The sequence below is a fragment of the Apium graveolens genome, chromosome 7 (assembly GCF_009905375.1).
Source record: "Apium graveolens cultivar Ventura chromosome 7, ASM990537v1, whole genome shotgun sequence".
NCBI classification, from domain to species: Eukaryota; Viridiplantae; Streptophyta; class Magnoliopsida; order Apiales; family Apiaceae; genus Apium; species Apium graveolens.
Window position 1 is genome coordinate 34,346,671 of NC_133653.1, and position 14,650 is coordinate 34,361,320.

The window sequence follows — 14,650 nt, forward strand, 5'->3', positions numbered from 1 at the left end:
AATATGCTTCCTCTTCGTTGCGGTGTGCTAAATCGGTCTTCTTCCTTATCTCCTTCGCTTCTTGCGTAAAACACAATCTAAAACATAATCCCCTTCTTACTCTCTGTGAAAACGTCTCAAATCTACCTATATAATAGTCCCATAAAACTCAGATTACATAGAAGTTGGAAGCCAAACAGAAGTAGAAGTCTAAAATAATTTATCTTTTTCCTCGACCCTGCGCGGCCGCTCAGCATAGCTGCGCGGGCGCGCAGGTTGCTGCGCGGCCGCTCAGCATTGCTGCGCGGGCGCGCAGGCCTCTACTGGAAAAAATCCAGGTTTGCTCCGTTTCTTCGCCGTAATCTGCCCATTCCTTTCCTCTCGCAATGGTGAACACATGCCAAGACTTATTCTTGATGATTCCTCCCCCGAAATGCAACTAATACCCTGAAATGCATAAACACTAGAAAAACGCATCAAATACACAAAATACTTGATTTCAAGACACCAATTTAAGCCATTTTAAGACGTTCTAAGTGGTATAAAATGCCACTTATCACACCCCCAAACTTAAATCGATGCATGTCCTCAAGCGTCACAGACTCAAAAACAAATAAAAATATGCATGAATGCAATCTATATGAAAATGCAACGATCCCCCTTACTACAATTAACCAACCAAATTGTCACATCTCAACGAATGCAGTTAGACAACTAAAGATCAATAAACTCATGCAAACGGACATACAGCCAGAAACGTGGTGTGTGCAAATGCTTAACAGATATGCTTCGGAACTAGACCAATTACTATGACTAGACTATCCTCAAGGCAATCCTACGATTATACAAAGAATAAAAATTCTAGGCACAAAGTGATATACAACACTACAAGAACTCTGGAGCTTACTACGGAATCGTGCTTTTTATTTACAACTCAAATGCTTATTTGACCGTGCAATGAGTGAGGTCCACAAAAGACTTATACAATGGTATCCATGTAACGAGCGTTAGGTTAGCGGATCCCAGACTCTAAAAGCCTTAGGTCACTAGGCACAAAGTCCCCTAAGAACTTAATAACTCGAATACCAAAGAGCCCACTCTTGATCAATTATGCAAATTTTTTTTTTTTTTTCTTTTTTTTTTTTCAATAACTTCTGAGCAAGTGCGTTTCGCTCCATCTTGCTCAACCCTAGACTACTCGCAACGTATGCGAGCCGGCTACTAGCCATTTGACGCCTAGCCACAACTAGCAACAACTTCCATATTTTTTTTCTCCAAATTTTTTCTTTTTCATGTCTTTATCACTAAGAACCTATAATCGAATTCTAAGCATAATAAGTAGATTGACCTTGAAAACAACCAAATCATAACAACAATCTAACCCTTACGCATTCTTTAAGACTTAGTGGACTTACAATTGTTTCTAGCATGCATATCAACCTACACAACTTAATATCACTTTAATGCTATCACTACACTCACATCAATATCACAATTCAGTCGATAACTTATTGCAAAAGGGATCATGGTAAATGCATGAGCTACATGACATTCATAAAAAAAAAACTAAATGGCATAAATTATGCAACTATATGAACTAAACTATCATGAATATGCAACTAAATGACACACACACAATATTCCTTAACTACCACCCCCAAACTAAAAATCTTCACTGTCCTCAGTGAAAGTAGTAGAAAGGAACACAGGGTATACCTACTCGGAGTCATCATCATCATCACCCTCAGTGGGTGGAGTATCAGGCGGTGGGTATGCAGAGTCCTCACCAAAAACTGGCCACTGGATATCAGCTCCAAGGCCTCGAAAAGCAGTCCCTAACGCAAGGGTGAGCTCCTGAGCAAACCTGCTCTGCGTCTCATACATGGCATCCATCCGCCGTGAAAGCCTCCTATACTGGGCATCAACCATCCCAGCACCCTCCTGGGCTCTCGAAGAACCAGCCTCACCACGCCCTGGCCTAGCCATAGTAGCACCTCGTGCTGGACGCCCTCCTGGAAGACGATAACCCAGCCCATGCTCCTCAGGCTCACCACCGGTCCACTCCTGCATCCCATTCAGAGTGCCAGAATCAATCGGAGCGGCTGGCAACTGCAACTGCTCATGAGCCGGCCAGTTCACTCTCACTGCTCGGCATAGCTTCGTAACCGTGGATGCATAAGGGATGTTCATATGCTTTGCTCCCCTCAAAAACTTCAGAATTCCTTGGTAGATAAACTCACCAAGGTCCACATAGTACTCATCATGCAGAATTCCCTACAACAACTGTGCTCTCTCAACTGTGACCTCGTGTGCATGTGAAGAAGGCAAAATATTAGCACATATAAATACATTCTATGCACGGGCATACCTGTTCATGGCGATCGCCGGAAAGTGACGATACTCATTATTGGATGGACTGCGGTTCCAAACTGTGCCCGGTCGACAGAGAGTCACACAAATCAAATCCAAGTCAAAATCCTCAGCAGTCTTTTCATTCCAGTTCTCCTCCTCGGGCTTCCTCTCTCGCTGTCCAATCACACGGCGAATCACCGCAGGATGATAATCAACCGTCAGCCCACGGACTACAGAAAACCCATTCTTTTCAGCCTTCGCGTTCGCGTAGAACTCGCGAACAACGCTCATTGGTACTGCTTCGGGTGACTCACAAAAAGCTATCCACCCCTTCTCTGCAATCATGAGCAACAACTCACCATCCCTCCCTAATGGTAAAAACCCCCTCTCCTTCAGAATCGGCTTCCCCAACAGCCTAGTGTACTCCTCCTCTGCAGCTCTGTCAGTTAACCGAGGCCTTGCAGCAGTACCCCTCGATGAATCAGCAGTAGGAACTGTGCTGCTGCTGTCAATAGTGCGTGCTCTCTTGGGTGCCATTGATTCGTGAATAAAAGTGTGTAAGAACTGATTTTTGATGTTTGTCAGAGGGTTTAAGTGTAGGAAGTTTTGTGGGAGATATGTAGGATAGGTGTATGTATATATAGGGTGTGGATTAGATTATGGTTTGGGAATTAAGGGATAAAATTATGGGGTAGTGGGAACAATTCGTGGGTTTATGGGATAAAACTGTTTTTATGTTTTTGTTTGTTTGTTTTTTTTTTCTAAACTGTAAAAAATTTTCTTGCGTGAATATTGCAGAGAAGGGGTGGATAGCTTTTTGTGAGTCACCCGAAGCAGTACCAATGAGCGTTGTTCGCGAGTTCTACGCGAACGCGAAGGCTGAAAAGAATGGGTTTTCTGTAGTCCGTGGGCTGACGGTTGATTATCATCCTGCGGCGATTCCCCGTGTGATTGGACAGCGAGAGAGGAAGCCCGAGGAGGAGAACTGGAATGAAAAGACTGCTGAGGATTTTGACTTGGATTTGATTTGTGCGACTCTCTGTCGACCGGGCACAGTTTGGAACCGCAGTCCAGCCAATAATGAGTATCGTCACTTTTCGGCGATCGCCATGAAGAGGTATGCCCGTGCATGGAATGCATTTATATGTGCTAATATTTTGCCTTCTTCACATGCACACGAGGTCACAGTTGAGAGAGCACAGTTGTTGTGGGGAATTCTGTATGATGAGTACTATGTGGACCTTGGTGAGTTTATCCACCAAGGAATTCTGAAGTTTTTGAGGGGAGCAAAGTATATGAACATCCCTTATGCATCCACGGTTACAAAGCTATGCCGAGCAGTGGGAGTGAACTGGCCGGCTCATGAGCAGTTGCAGTTGCCAGCCGCTTCGATTGATTCTGGCACTCTGAATGGGATGCAGGAGTGGACCGGTGGTGAGCCTGAGGAGCATGGGCTGGGTTATCGTCTTCCAGGAGGGCGTCCAGCACGAGGTGCTACTATGGCTAGGCCAGGGCGTGGTGAGGCTGGTTCTTCGAGAGCTCAGGAGGGTGCTGGGATGGTTGATGCTTAGTATAGGAGGCTTTTACGGCGGATGGATGCCATGTATGAGACGCAGAGCAGGTTTGCTCAGGAGCTCACCCTTGCGTTAGGGACTGCTTTTCGAGGCCTTGGAGCTGATATCCAGTGGCCAGTTTTTGGTGAGGACTCTGCATACCCACCGCCTGATACTCCACCCACTGAGGGTGATGATGATGATGACTCCGAGTAGGTATACCCTGTGTTCCTTTCTACTACTTTCACTGAGGACAGTGAAGATTTTTAGTTTGGGGGTGGTAGTTAAGGAATATTGTGTGTGTGTCATTTAGTTGCATATTCATGATAGTTTAGTTCATATAGTTGCATAATTTATGCCATTTAGTTTTTTTTTATGAATGTCATGTAGCTCATGCCTTTACCATGATCCCTTTTGCAATAAGTTATCGACTGAATTGTGATATTGATGCGAGTGTAGTGATAGCATTAAAGTGATATTAAGTTGTGTAGGTTGATATGCATGCTAGAAACAATTGTAAGTCCACTAAGTCTTAAAGAATGCGTAAGGGTTAGATTGTTGTTATGATTTGGTTGTTTTCAAGGTCAATCTACTTATTATGCTTAGAATTCGATTATAGGTTCTTAGTGATAAAGACATGAAAAAGAAAAATTTTGGAGAAAAAAAATATGGAAGTTGTTGCTAGTTGTGGCTAGGCGTCAAATGGCTAGTAGCCGGCTCGCATACGTTGCGAGTAGTCTAGGGTTGAGCAAGATGGAGCGAAACGCACTTGCTCAGAAGTTATTGAAAAAAAAAAAAAAAATTTTTTTGCATAATTGATCAAGAGTGGGCTTTTTGGTATTCGAGTTATTAAGTTCTTAGGGGACTTTGTGCCTAGTGACCTAAGGCTTTTAGAGTCTGGGATCCGCTAACCTAACGCTCGTTACATGGATACCATTGTATAAGTCATTTGTGGACCTCACTCATTGCACGGTCAAATAAGCATTTGAGTTGTAAATAAAAAGCACGATTCCGTAGTAAGCTCCAGAGTTCTTGTAGTGTTGTATATCACTTTGTGCCTAGAATTTTTATTCTTTGTATAATCGTAGGATTGCCTTGAGGATAGTCTAGTCATAGTAATTGGTCTAGTTCCGAAGCATATCTGTTAAGCATTTGCACACACCACGTTTCTGGCTGTATGTCCGTTTGAGTTTATTGATCTTTAGTTGTCTAACTGCATTCGTTGAGATGTGACAATTTGGTTGGTTAATTGTAGTAAGGGGGATCGTTGCATTTTCATATAGATTGCATTCATGCATATTTTTATTTGTTTTTGAGTCTGTGACGCTTGAGGACAAGCATCGATTTAAGTTTGGGGGTGTGATAAGTGGCATTTTATACCACTTAGAACGTCTTAAAATGGCTTAAATTGGTGTCTTGAAATCAAGTATTTTGTGTATTTGATGCGTTTTTCTAGTGTTTATGCATTTCAGGGTATTAGTTGCATTTCGGGGGAGGAATCATCAAGAATAAGCCTTGGCATGTGTTCACCATTGCGAGAGGAAAGGAATGGGCAGATTACGGCGAAGAAACCGAGCAAACCTGGATTTTTTCCAGTAGAGGCCTGCGCGCCCGCGCAGCAATGCTGAGCGGCCGCGCAGGGTCGGGGAAAAAGATAAATTATTTTAGACTTCTACTTCTGTTTGGCTTCCAACTTCTATGTAATCTGAGTTTTATGGGACTATTATATAGGTAGATTTGAGACGTTTTCACGGAGAGTAAGAAGGAGATTATGTTTTAGATTGTGTTTTACGCAAGAAGCGAAGGAGATAAGGAAGAAGACCGATTTAGCACACCGCAACGAAGAGGAAGCATATTTTCTTGTGATTCTTGTTTCGTTGTAACGTTGGATGCTAGTTTTCTTGCTTTGACTTATTTACTCTTGTGACATACTCTGTTTTAATATAATTAGTTTAGTTATTATTTTCTTGTGTTTGTTTATCATGATTTTATATGAACCCATGATGGCGATAAGTTCTATTATGGGCTAATCGTGATCATGGGGTTGTAACGGATTTATTATGGAGTTCTTTAGTTAATTGTTTAATACTTAAGTGTGTGATGATTGCATGATATCTAGTATTGGTTGTGCGTATTCGTCTTATGTGCGTCGCGAACATATAAGATAGGGTGTTAATCTCTTGTGAAGCGATGGTGGATCTTGAGATTTAGAACTTGCCATGCTAGCATAGGATCATATATGTTGAGCATGATTAGTGGGTAACTCTAACAGTTTTATTTGCCCTATGTAATCAAAAGGAATAACTTGAGCTTAAATCGTTGTGTTGTCAATTTCTGTAGACATATAGGAACTCAACATAGTTGATGACTATTCAACTTCTATCTTAATTGTGGATGCTTGGTAGAATGGTATTAGTACAATGAAAGTTGGCTTTTATCAGTTTCGTGTTATTCGATTAATATCATCACTGTCACATGCTAAAGGTAATAACAATGGCTATAGAAGGAAGTAATAATGAAGTTGTGATCTCATGAGTGTTTTATTATTTATAAATTGAAGTGTTAGTTAAGTGGTTAATTAAGTAGTTAATTATAGTTAATATTTAATCAACAAATTTAAGTGTTATTATCTTAACATTGAGAAGTAATCATACATTGGTGAGTGAGTTTTAGACAATAATTTAGTCTGAGTCTCTGAGGGAACGAACTAGAAAGTATTCTATATTACTTGCGAACGCGTATACTTGTGTGAATATTATCGCGCGTTTTCTCTGCAGTTAGCATAATTGATCAAGAGTGGGCTCTTTGGTATTCGAGTTATTAAGTTCTTAGGGGACTTTGTGCCTAGTGACCTAAGGCTTTTAGAGTCTGGGATCCGCTAACCTAACGCTCGTTACATGGATACCATTGTATAAGTCTTTTGTGGACCTCACTCATTGCACGGTCAAATAAGCATTTGAGTTGTAAATAAAAAGCACGATTCCGTAGTAAGCTCCAGAGTTCTTGTAGTGTTGTATATCACTTTGTGCCTAGAATTTTTATTCTTTGTATAATTGTAGGATTGCCTTGAGGATAGTCTAGTCATAGTAATTGGTCTAGTTCCGAAGCATATCTGTTAAGCATTTGCACACACCACGTTTCTGGCTGTATGTCCGTTTGCATGAGTTTATTGATCTTTAGTTGTCTAACTGCATTCGTTGAGATGTGACAATTTGGTTGGTTAATTGTAGTAAGGGGGATCGTTGCATTTTCATATAGATTGCATTCATGCATATTTTTATTTGTTTTTGAGTCTGTGACGCTTGAGGACAAGCATCGATTTAAGTTTGGGGGTGTGATAAGTGGCATTTTATACCACTTAGAACGTCTTAAAATGGCTTAAATTGGTGTCTTGAAATCAAGTATTTTGTGTATTTGATGCGTTTTTCTAGTGTTTATGCATTTTAGGGTATTAGTTGCATTTCGGGGGAGGAATCATCAAGAATAAGCCTTGGCATGTGTTCACCATTGCGAGAGGAAAGGAATGGGCAGATTACGGCGAAGAAATGGAGCAAACCTGGATTTTTTCCAGTAGAGGCCTGCGCGCCCGCGCAGCAATGCTGAGCGGCCGCGCAGGGTCGGGGAAAAAGATAAATTATTTTAGACTTCTACTTCTGTTTGGCTTCCAACTTCTATGTAATCTGAGTTTTATGGGACTATTATATAGGTAGATTTGAGACGTTTTCACAGAGAGTAAGAAGGGGATTATGTTTTAGATTATGTTTTACGCAAGAAGCGAAGGAGATAAGGAAGAAGACCGATTTAGCACACCGCAACGAAGAGGAAGCATATTTTCTTGTGATTCTTGTTTCGTTGTAACGTTGGATGCTAGTTTTCTTGTTTTGACTTATTTACTCTTGTGACGTACTCTGTTTTAATATAATTAGTTTAGTTATTATTTTCTTGTGTTTGTTTATCATGATTTTATATGAACCCATGATGGCGATAAGTTCTATTATGGGCTAATCGTGATCATGGTGTTGCAACGGATTTATTATGGAGTTCTTTAGTTAATTGTTTAATACTTAAGTGTGTGATGATTGCATGATATCTAGTATTGGTTGTGCGTATTCGTCTTATGTGCGTCGCGAATATATAAGATAGGGTGTTATTCTCTTCTGAAGCGACGGTGGATCTTGAGATTTAGAACTTGCCATGCTAGCATAGGATCATGTATGTTGAGCATGATTAGTGGGTAACTCTAACAGTTTTATTTGCCCTATGTAATCAAAAGGAATAACTTGAGCTTAAATCGTTGTGTTGTCAATTTCTGTAGACATATAGGAACTCAATATAATTGATGACTATTCAACTTCTATCTTAATTATGGATGCTTGGTAGAATGGTATTAGTACAATGAAAGTTGGCTTTTATCAGTTTCGTGTTATTCGATTAATATCATCATTGTCACATGCTAAAGGTAATAACAATGGCTATAGAAGGAAGTAATAATGAAGTTGTGATCTCATGAGTGTTTTATTATTGATAAATTGAAGTGTTAGTTAAGTGGTTAATTAAGTAGTTAATTATAGTTAATATTTAATCAACAAATTTAAGTGTTATTATCTTAACATTGAGAAGTAATCATACATTGGTGAGTGAGTTTAATTAGACAATAATTTAGTCTGAGTCTCTGAGGGAACGAACTAGAAAGTATTCTATATTACTTGCGAACGCGTATACTTGCGTGAATATTAGCGCGTATAATTGATCAAAAATTTCCACCACTCCATGTGGAAACACAGTTTTGACAATAAAAGTCCAGACCACCTTGATTTCAACTTCCCAGGAAAAAGTCGGAGCCGAGAGTTAAATAAAAGAACTTGTTGCCCTGGCACAAATAACTTAGGATGTAGCTTCCTATCGTGCCACCTCTTCACCTTTTCCTTATACATTTTGTTATTCTCGTACGCTTGAAGTCGAAATTCATCAAGTTCATTAAGCTGAAGCATTCTTTTCTTACCAGCTGCATCTAAATCCAGGTTCAATTTCTTCAATGCCCAGTAGGCCTTATGCTCAAGCTCCGCCGGTAGATGACATCCCTTACTGTACACCAACTGAAACGGTGACATCCCAAGTGGAGTTTTGTATGCTGTTCTGTAAGCCCAAACAGCTTCATCGAGCTTTAAAGACCAATCCTTCCTTGACGGACAAACAACCTTCTCTAGAATACGCTTTATCTCTCTGTTAGACACTTCCGCTTGACCATTTGTTTGCGGATGATAGGCAGTAGCTACTCGATGATTCACATTATAACGCTGCATCATAGAAGTGAACTTACGGTTGCAAAAATGCGATCCTTCATCACTTATGATTACCCGAGGTGTTCCAAACCTTGTGAAAATTTGCTTATGAAGAAAATTTAGCACTGCCTTTGCATCATTTGTCGGTAAAGCTTTAACTTCGACCCATTTTGAGACATAATCGACTGCCAGCAAGATGTACTGATTATTGCAAGACGCGATAAAAGGCCCCATGAAATCGATTCCCCACACATCAAAGACCTCGACTTCAAGCATCACATTTAATGGCATCTCATACTTCCTTGACAAATTTCCCACTCTTTGGCAACGATCACATCTTAAAACAAACTGATGAGCATCCTTGAACAAAGTAGGCCAGAAAAAACCTGCTTGCAGAATACGAGCTGTCGTCTTCTCACCTCCATAGTGTCCACCATAAACCGTGGAATGGCAGTCTCGTAATATCCCCTCCGTCTCACAGAACGGGATACATCTCCTGATGATCTGGTCAGCTCCCTTTCTAAACAAATATGGTTCATCCCACATATACCACTTCACCTCATGCAGAAACTTCTTCTTTTGGGCGGATATTAAATTAGGAGGCATTATGTTGCTGACGAGATAGTTTACAATATCTGCAAACCATGGTTCTTCCTCCTGAATTGCAAACAACTGCTCATCCGGAAAAGATTCATTGATTAACGTCCTATCTTGTGAAGTAGAATCGGGATTCTCCAACCTAGAGAGATGGTCAGCTACTTGATTCTCAGTACCTTTTCTATCTTTGATCTCTAACTCAAATTCCTGAAGTAAAAGCACCCAACGAATGAGTCTCGGCTTCGAATCCTTCTTAGAAACCAGATAATGAATAGCTGCATGATCAGTGAATACTGTTACTTTCGTACCAAGCAGATAAGATCGAAATTTCTCAAAGCCAAAGACTATAGCCAAAAGCTCCTTCTCAGTAGTGGTGTAGTTCAATTGGGCACCATTTAAAGTCTTACTCGCATAGTAGACCACATGGAAGAGATTTTTCTTGCGCTGTCCCAGAACTGCACCTACCGCATAATCACTCGCATCACACATCATCTCAAATGGTTCTGTCCAATCTGGTGCTGTAATGACTGGTGCCGTGATCAAACTCTCCTTGAGAGTCTCGAATGCTGCCAAACATTCATCATCAAATTTGAAAGGCACATCTTTCTCAAGCAAATTGCACAACGGCTTAGATATCTTTGAAAAGTCCTTGATGAATCGCCGATAAAAACCCGCATGACCAAGAAAACTACGGATTCCTTTCACAGAATTAGGTGGGGGAAGATTTTCAATGACTCCCACCTTGGCCTTGTCCACCTCCAGACCCTTGCTAGAGACCTTATGCCCAAGGATAATGCCTTCACGTACCATAAAATGACATTTCTCCCAATTAAGCACCAAATTAGTTTCCACGCATCTTTTGAGTACGGCGCGCAGATTATTCAAACATTCATCATATGAGTGTCCAAAGACGGAGAAGTCATCCATGAACACTTCGACGTTATTTCCAATCATGTCAGAGAATATAGCCATCATACATCTCTGAAAGGTGGCCGGGGCGCCACATAACCCAAACGAAACTCTGCGAAAAGCAAATGTGCCAAATGGACAAGTAAAGGTAGTCTTTTCCTGATCCTCTGGTGCAATACAAATCTGATTATACCCGGAATAACCATCCAGAAGACAAAAATACTCATGACCCGCCAATCTGTCAAGCATCTGATCAATAAATGGAAGGGGGAAGTGATCCTTCCTTGTGGCTTTGTTCAATTTTCTATAATCCATGCATACTCTCCATCCTGTAACTGTTCGAGTAGGGATGAGCTCATTCTTTTCATTTGCGACCACAGTGATACCTCCCTTCTTAGGTACACATTGTACGGGGCTCACCCACGAGCTGTCAGAAATAGGATAAATGATGCCTGCATCTAGCCATTTCAGAATTTCTTTCTTCACCACCTCCTTCATGATGGGATTCAGTCTTCGCTGCTGTTCTACAGTTGGCTTACTACCTTCCTCTAGCAGAATTTTATGCATACAATATGAAGGACTTATCCCCTTGATGTCTGCTATGGTCCATCCAATAGCCGATTTGAATTCTCTCAAAATCCTTAAGAGCTTGTCTTCCTCACTACCTGAAAGGTTAGATGAAATAATAACAGGTAACGTAGATGAATAACCTAAAAAAGCATACCTCAAGTGTTCAGGTAATGGCTTGAGCTCCAAGGTAGGTGCTTCCTCTATTGATGGTTTGAGCTTCCCTTCAGCGTTCTTGAGGTCAGAAGTACCAAGAGATTCAAATGGTATGTCCAGCTTTCGCTTCCAGGGAGAAGCGTTCAGATATTGTAATTGCTCGTTGTTATCTTCATCATCGCTGTCAAAATCCCCCACTAAGGCCTTTTCCAATGCATCAGACATTAGCATGTGATTGAGTTCCGAAGTAACCGCAGATCAATCACATCCACTTTTAAGCACTCCTCATCTTCTGTAGGGAATTTCATTGCCTTGAATACGTTGAAGGTCACATCCTGATCTTGGACCCGCATAGTAAGTTCCCCTTTTTGCACATCTATCAAGGTACGGCCAGTAGCCAAGAAAGGCCTCCCCAAGATTATGGGAATCTTCTTATCTTCCTCAAAATCCAGAATAACAAAATCTGCTGGAAAGAAGAGCTTATCCACTTTGACGAGCACATCCTCAACTATGCCCCTTGGGTAAGTAATGGAACGGTCAGCCAATTGTAGTGACATGTACGTGGGTTTTGGATCAGGCAGATCCAGTTTTTTAAAGATCGACAACGGCATCAGATTAATGCTTGCTCCCAAATCACAAAGGCACTTGTCAAAAGTCAGATTGCCAATTGTGCAAGGAATGGTGAAGCTCCCTGGATCTTTCAGTTTTGGTGGTAACTTTTGTTGCAGAATAGCGCTGCATTCTTCCGTGAGAGCAACGGTTTCAAGGTCATCCAGTTTCACCTTCCTTGAAAGAATAGTCTTCATAAACTTCGCATAACTAGGCATTTGTTCCAGAGCCTCAGCGAAAGGTATATTGATGTGAAGTTTCTTGAACACCTCCAGAAACTTCCCGAACTGTCTATCCAGCTTTTGTTGCTGCAATCTCTTAGGAAAAGGTGGTGGAGGATAGAGCTGTTTCTCCCCTGTATTAGCCTCAGGCAGAGTGTGTTCAACAGTAGTCTTCCTTGGTTCCGCCGCTTTCTCCTTTTTCTTAGATTCTTCACCTCTAGTTTCAGCTTCTACTTCTTTTGCCTTTTCAGCATCAGCTACTTTTCCAGACCTTAAGGTAATAGCCTTGACTTGCTCTTTAGCTTCCTTCCTGCCTGGTACTTCCGTGTCACTGGGAAGAGTGCCAGGTTGACGATTGAGCACTGCATTGGCTAATTGACCGATTTGATTTTCTAAGGTCTTGATAGAAACCGCCTGACTCTTGCACAACAGCTTAAGTTCCTCAAAATCAGCACTAGTAGGTGCAGCTGCACTTCCCTGTTGAGGATATGATTGCCTTGTAGCATACTGCTGTGGTTGCTGGAATCCAGGTGGGTTAAACTGTTTACTCACTCCTTGCTGATATGGTGGCTGAATAGCATTCTGATTATTCCCCCAGCTGAAATTTGGATGATTTCTGTTGTTAGGATGATAGGTCGCTGGCACAGGCTGCTGTTGTCGCTGATAATTATTCACATACTGAACAGATTCGTTTACAAGAGAACACTGATCCGTAGCATGAGAACCTGTACAAAGCTCACAAACCATAGCTATTTGATTAACTCCATACGTAGCCAAAGAATCAACCTTCATTGATAGCGCTTGGAGCTGGGCTGCAATAGCGGTGGCTGCATCAACTTCCAGAATACCTGCTACCTTGCCTGACGTCATCCTCTGAGTTGGGTTTTGATGCTCATTTGCAGCCATTGTCTCTATAAGATTATACGCCTCAGTATAGCTTTTAGCCCATAAGGCGCCTCCAGCTGCTGCATCGAGCATGGGCCGAGATTGGGCCCCCAAACCATTATAGAAACCAGTGATCACCATCCAATCCGGCATTCCATGATGTGGACATTTTCTCAACATTTCCTTGTAGCGTTCCCAAGCCTCGCACATAGATTCTGTAGGTTGCTGCGCAAACTGAGTAAGAGCACTCCTCATAGCAGCAGTCTTTGCCATTGGATAAAACTTCACCAGAAACTTTTGCGCAAGATCTTGCCACGTAGTGATGGACCCAGCTGGTTCAGAATGTAACCAGTCTTTAGCCTTATCCCTTAGTGAGAATGGGAAAAGCCTCAACTTGATAGCCTCATCAGTCACGCCATTATACTTAAAAGTGCTGCAGATCTCGACAAAATTCCTTATGTGCATGTTGGGATCTTCAGTTGTCGCTCCTCCAAAAGAAACAGAATTCTGCACCATCTGAATAGTGCCCGACTTGATTTCAAAGGTGTTAGCTTGAATAGCCGGATGAAGGATACTTGACTGAATGTCATCAATTTTAGGCCGAGAAAAATCCATAAGAGCTGGATCAGCTTGAACAATACGATCTCCCATGTTTACTGGTTCTTTCTGCTCAGTTCCTGAATCCGAATCCTCAAAATCTAACTTCTCCGGAATATCAAGAACTTCGTCTGTCTCCTCAGCTATATCTAAAGTCCTCTTGCGAGCACGAGAACGAGTTTGCATAAACGCTTGCTAAAGTACCTGAAACACCACCGAAAAGAGTATGTAACTACTACGTCCTAATCACTGAGTCCTAATGACCAATGATGGTAAGTACATAAACTAAACAAATACGCCGAGTCCCCGGCAGCGGCGCCAAAAACTTGTTAGGGCGAAAACACGCGCTAATATTCACGCAAGTATACACGTTCGCAAGTAATATAGAATACTTTCTAGTTCGTTCCCTCAGAGACTCAGACTAAATTATTGTCTAATTAAACTCACTCACCAATGTATGATTACTTCTCAATGTTAAGATAATAACACTTAAATTTGTTGATTAAATATTAACTATAATTAACTACTTAATTAACCACTTAACTAACACTTCAATTTATCAATAATAAAACACTCATGAGATCACAACTTCATTATTACTTCCTTCTATAGCCATTGTTATTACCTTTAGCATGTGACAGTGATGATATTAATCGAATAACACGAAACTGATAAAAGCCAACTTTCATTGTACTAATACCATTCTACCAAGCATCCACAATTAAGATAGAAGTTGAATAGTCATCAATTATGTTGAGTTCCTATATGTCTACAGAAATTGACAACACAACGATTTAAGCTCAAGTTATTCCTTTTGATTACATAGGGCAAATAAAACTGTTAGAGTTACCCACTAATCATGCTCAACATATATGATCCTATGCTAGCATGGCAAGTTCTAAATCTCAAGATCCACCGTCGCTTCACAAGAGATTAACACCCT

The 14,650-nt window shown here is 41.1% G+C and overlaps 1 non-coding gene across 1 annotated transcript; it reads left to right on the forward strand.

Moving 5' to 3' along the window:
* Positions 1 to 13,261: 13,261 nt before the first annotated feature.
* On the forward strand, positions 13,262 to 13,368 carry LOC141675542 (small nucleolar RNA R71). The gene has a single exon (XR_012556190.1). It is a non-coding gene; the product is annotated as a small nucleolar RNA R71 (small nucleolar RNA).
* Positions 13,369 to 14,650: the final 1,282 nt, after the last annotated feature.